We start from the raw sequence: 6,000 nt of genomic DNA on the forward strand, positions 1-6,000 counted from the left end.
AAAGATAGAAAAGAGACACTGATGCAGTTGTGTACTCACGGTTTTTCTTTAGGCTGCTGTCCTCCTCTTTTTTCCCTTTTTTTTTCCTGCTCTCCGGGCTACGTATTCAAAACCGTCAGCTCTGTCCTTCCATTGCGCTTTAGCGGGATTTTGATAGAAATCAAGTAGCGCACAGCCACAGGTTGTAGCGCTCACTCAATCGATGAGACGATTTGGTAGCAGATGACTCCCGACGATCACACTTTGCTTCTAGGAAGGGAAATCTTAGTAGATCCCAGAGACTGGCCTGTTGCTGATGCGCATTCCATACAGCGCCGCGCCAAAGTTGTCGGCACGGCGCGTAATTACCGGCTTTGCGCCTCCAGAACGGCGCACAGCGGAGCAGCCAGTTGTTGGCTGAATTTGGAGACCATGAGCAACAACAGCCCGCCGCCTCAGAGCGCGGCTGCATAAGTCAAAGAAACTATGATAAGACGCTACAGCCTCCTCATCTGCGCCTGCTGAGGTGGGAGGGAGACAGCAGGGTACCGGGTGTCGTGTCCGTGATGCAATGCGGGTACCGTCAGTGTTACAGCCCGCAGTTTCTTCCTTGTGTGCAGAAATCCAGGCGCTCCGGTCATTATCTGCAGATCCGCGTCGCAAATTCGTCTTAATTAACGGTCGGGATCGACTGCCGAAATAGAAAGCGGCTTGGAGGGGGGAAACAGAACATATACTGAGTGTTCGTGCTCGGTCATGCTCTGCATCCCTCTCTCTCCTTGCATGTGGCACCACACACGCGCAAACACTTTAAGGTCCCATATTAAGCGTCATGCGTCTTAATCATGACACGCAAAAATAGCCTGGATGCAGGAAGGTGAAGACAGTCAATGTCCAGACTGAGGTGGTGGGGATGTGCTCGTGTGACTGAAAATGAGGATGAATGGTGCACTCCCCACGTTTTCTCCTGTCCATGTGTTTGAGAGCTAATATGCCTCCTTAACCCCTCACATGGCAGCTGAATTTGAGCTTCACCACGTCCTCCAGCTGCGACCCTATCGTAGTGCAAGCCGATGGATGGTTGCATGCATCCGGGTGAAGACTTTTCACTTTTCCTCCTTTGTTATGTTTACAGCAGGTCAGGCTATTAAACGATCCTCGGATGGGTAATCACGTTGCAAGTGATGTCACCTTGTCCTGCCCGCAAAGACCACATGCCCGTTTAGTTACAAGCTAAGGCTTGCTTTTGTCTTTTTATAAGCCTCTGTAAAAAATAAAAAATTTACAATCTTTGGATGAGCATTTAGGGTGCTTTAAATTCTATAAACACATGAAGTCAGGCATGCATTATGTCATCACACACAGGTTATACACCCACAGTGTTTACACACACCCACCTGCTGGCGCCTTTAGTTCCCTCTGACAGTTTGTACCCTGGCTGTGCTTCTATTGGCCAGAGCTAACCTGGACAAAAAGTAAATATCCTCCTGCAGTTTGCCAGTGACTGGATACAGGACAGCTGTGTAAGTGGATTCTTTCACAATAATAAATCATTAACCTGTTTGCAGCTACGATGCTGTTCTCTGAGTACTACGACAGCCAACTCAGAAGCAAAATAGTCTTGCTGATATCAATAAAATGCCATTTTCAGTTTTTAACATTCTGTTATGCTGCGCAGCAGAGAAGTTGGAGCACATCCTGCTCTCAGGCTAGATAACACTCGCACTTCCCACTACTGAATGAGAAGGTGGGAAATCAAGTGGTGAGAAGACAAATAGGACACAGCTACTTTTTTTTTTTTTTTTTTTTTATGAGACACTACAGCAGACACTGGGCATTTTCCACATTTTCCATTTCTGGGCACATCTCTTGATGGAACAAATGTGGACACATAAGGAGAAGCCGAGCAGGGCATGGCTTTAAGCAGTGAGTACAACAGGTTAACTTATGAGTCTTTTATTACAAGCTTTATTGTGGTGACTCAGTTTCAGTATTTATTTCTGGCCTTATCCAGGACTTCTGCTGCTCTGTATAGTAGCCTCTGAAGTGTGGGACAGTGAGACCAAATCCACAGAGTTTGTGTGCAGTAGAGCAGCCAGAAGGGCTTTGAATATTGTGCCTGAGATGTACAATGCACTGGTAAGATTATTTCTAGCTTTAAGATAAACATTCCTAACTGCGTTGTCTCTCCACCTCCATCTGGATGTTGTATCTAATCCATCTGTTGTTACCTGTAGCCACCCGTCAGCCTGTCAGGCTGTTGTCCACCTGTCTGTCTCGCCCTGTCACTTGTCTTTTCCATGTCTCCTCCGTTCCAGAGTAACTGTAATGGCTCGACAACCCTCTCCACACAGGTCCAGCTACCCTGCACTGAGCTTCGTGTAACATCTTGGGAAAACAAATCAGTATGTTGGCACATATATGAATCCATACTCCACCGCAGCAGATTTGAGTGGTTTAGCTCGAATTAAACATTTGGTAGCACTTCATATCACAGCCCACAACTTATGGTGTAATTTCACAGTATTTATCATGCATTTTGTCTGAATTTAGGGTGTAATTTTCTGTACTTAAATAGGTACAACAGAGCAACTTGTTATCAGATTGGATGATTTAGCCAAAAAAAAGGAACAAATTATACCATTTTTTAAGTAATGAGCACATCTGGGGGGATTTAAAAAAAAAAAAAAACAGGTACAAATTACACTATAAATATTGCCAATATAATGCTACCTTTTGGAGTATTTTAGAGGAAAGGACAAACATTGCTTCCTCATTAAGGCTGTGAGCAGTACTGTATACTATCTTAACCTCCTCTTCTTACATCACTAATGGGGATGTAGGCTCCGTTATTAACTTTGGGTGATTTGACAAACATTAGGATGCTGAATTACACCAAAGGTACACATTATGTGAAATACTTAAAGTATAATTTGTTTCTTCTTTGCTTTAAAACCTTGGTCTAATGCACCTACTGGCAAGTGGTTTTAGGTACTGAAAATCACACCCTAAATTAAGAAAAACTACATGTAAATGAGAGGAACTCACACTGTTAATCACAGGCTGTATTATGAAGTGCTACCAAACATTTTATTACCTGTCCTCCCTTTTCTGTATGCGCATGTTACTGCAGGAGCAGGAGAAGAGAGGAGAGATAGTCGCATCCTTGAGGCTTCTTGTCGAGGGTGTGAAGTCTGTGAGTAGACCGGCAGGATGTGGCGCTTTGCTGCTGCAGAGACTGCAGAACAACATCAACAACTACCTGCTCATTCTCACACGCCTTCAGCTGAGCGTAAGACGCAGTCACACTGACAAATTGCATGCAAACAAGCACACAAACACTCCCAGTAAACACCAATTTGCTCAGTGTAAGCGCAAATGTTAAAATAGCTCTAAATTTGGCCGCAAAGTTTCAGAACGTCTTGGATTCAAATATTTTTCATTCACTGTAACCACACATTGTAGATATTGCAGATTACATAATGCTTTGGAAACAGCTGATAAGCTTCTTATTCGCTTTCATGCTTCTCACCTGCAAATCCAAAAAGCTGACTGAGTGTTTTTGTCACTCATGCACATCAGACACATTACGGCATGTGTTGCGTTGATAGAAATTCACATGTCCTGAGTGAACACATTAATGGGCTTCTCTAAACGCTGGTTTGCATGTGACTCAGAGGCATTATCAGTTTCCTCTGGTGTGAAAATATCCTGGATTCTCGTAAGTCTGTGAGCCTTTCTGGAATCTCTGTGCTCTGGAAGTGATGATGTTATGCCGTGTGGCCTGAGCTTTCCTTCCACAGGACATGAAGTAGATAGCAGTGCATACTTTGCTAGTGAGAGAGTTGTTCTCAGAAGTCACAAGGGTAAGACTACAAGCTTTTATCCAGTGTGTGGGTATAAGAAATTGTATTTGACATGTGAACTCATGCTTTTATTCATCAAATCAGTTGTAAAATGAACAGAAAATGCAGTCAGCACTGACAAATATAGAAATGCTGATTTTTAGCTAAAATAATAATTTTGTCCTTTGTTTCTGTCACAGAGTCATGCATTTGGAGTTAACACAGCATTTCAAACCTTTGGGAGTCTAGTTGTCAATAATTTGTTCAAGTAATCCCGATACATTTCACCTGGTGTGTCATAAAGTGCTTCTCACAAGTGTGTTGGCTCCATCAGGATACCTGCTAATGGCTTCTTCTCTAAATAGTTTGGATCTGTGCTTTGGGCCAGTGTCCAGAAAGCTGCCTCCAATTAAGCAGCATCCAGAGGACAGATAGCCTTTCTTATTAAATATTCCTTTTATCCTAGACAAATCTCCCACTTTATGAGCCCATCTTAATCTTTACCTTTTACTGGCCAAGCTTATCCAGGTGCATCTCTCAGGTGTTTTTCCCCCTGCTTGTTCTCATAGTCAGTTGTGCACTCTAATTTTAATTTTTTATGTTGGTTAGAGTGTGTTTGTGCTGTTCTATAAAGTTGGTAGCACACACTATTCCATGAAATATTTTGTTTCATGGCAATTTATACAGAATAGAATGCCTTTATTGTCATTATTTTTTATTGTCATTATGCAGAATGTACTCTACTAGTTATTTTCGGCTAATTTGAGACTATAATCATCCATAAAAAGCCTGGTGTCTCATTAATTCAGCTGTGTTACCATAATTGCAAAAAAGGTTACTAAATTAAATAAATAACGTTAAAGAGGCTTTTAACATTAGGTAACACAATGTGGTATTAAAACTCATTAATGACAGTCATTACTGTCAATAATATTTCCGTTCAACAAGCTAATTTCCAGATGACACCAAACATCTTCACAGACTTCGTGCTCTTCCTTGGTTCCATTTTAAAAACAGACATGATTGTTGTGTTTCCTGTTTCAACCAGCAGGGGCCAGTGGTGACTCCATCATTGTCTTGTGTTCCTCGAAGCACTCAGAGTCTGACAACAGTCCTAATGTCTTACAACCAGCTGATCTCTGCCAAACTGGAGTGGTTCATGGTTGACCTGGAACACAGGTGCACTTCCCAGTGACACAGGAGGAACCTTTCCCTACAGGAGCTGGGAGTCAGAAATGGAAGCGCTCCATCAAAGCAAAACAGGACGGATCTACATTTTTTTTTCTCCTCACCTTTTCTCAGAATTCACAGTTATGCTTTAAATGGATGTTTCACAAAAACAGGAATACTCGATTCTATACTGGTCATTAAGTGACACTAAAGCCAAGGTAATGGATAAATGAATGAAATTATATTCATTTTCATGAATATAATTTCAATTAATTATATTAATTTTCAATAATATAATTTCATTTCATTCTGCAAGACAGTGGAGATGCCTTAAATATGATTGTAAGCCTGTAGAACCTACAACAGGCTAAACGCTGCAAAAACAGCCATTTAGCATTTTTATGTGGAACTTATCTAAATCCAAACTGATCATTTCCTTTTTTTTTTAACAGCTCGATAATGTGGCCAGAACCAAACTTGGTTGCTTGGCTTCATGTTTCTAAAACAGATTTGTTTTGCTCCTCAGTCAGTGCCTATAAGGTCTTCCAAAGCATTCATCATGCTAGTACTACAATACTTTTTTAGTGTGAGTTTAGAAGGCAGATTTTTTTTCTCTTTGCACTTTTAAATCTGATCTTGTTTACACTTTTAATATTATTATTGTTATTATTATGTTTTGCTTTTCCAATACAGGAAATCTGTGTCCTTGGAGATTTCTGTATGTAAAAATTCATATATTTTGCATTTAAAGATTAGCGGAAGAAAATCTGTAATGCAAAAGAAAACGTTTGCATTACTGATTAAAAGCAATAAACTGTCTTTGAAATCATTATTTAATTGTTCTTTTATTTATTTTGTTGCTGGTAAATCGGTGCCTTTAGACACAAACAAATAAGAAGGTAAATAGATAGAGGGGCGAAACTGGACATGATTGGACGAGCCCTTGAGAGGAAGCAACGCCATTTTTGTCAATTAGCAGATTACCTGCAGAAGGTGAAACGCTCGT

General features: G+C 41.1%; 1 protein-coding gene across 1 annotated transcript in view; it reads right to left on the reverse strand.

Moving 5' to 3' along the window:
• Positions 1-374, reverse strand: part of clcn2a (chloride channel, voltage-sensitive 2a) — a 62,019-nt gene extending 61,645 nt beyond the window's left edge. Inside the window, exon 1 of the mRNA XM_030751617.1 lies at positions 40-374. The gene's annotated coding sequence lies outside the window, so the exon portion shown is untranslated. The remainder of the gene's footprint in view (positions 1-39) is intronic.
• Between the last annotated feature and the right edge of the window lie 5,626 nt (positions 375-6,000).

The sequence above is a fragment of the Archocentrus centrarchus genome, chromosome 17 (genome assembly GCF_007364275.1).
Source record: "Archocentrus centrarchus isolate MPI-CPG fArcCen1 chromosome 17, fArcCen1, whole genome shotgun sequence".
Classification (NCBI taxonomy): Eukaryota; Metazoa; Chordata; class Actinopteri; order Cichliformes; family Cichlidae; genus Archocentrus; species Archocentrus centrarchus.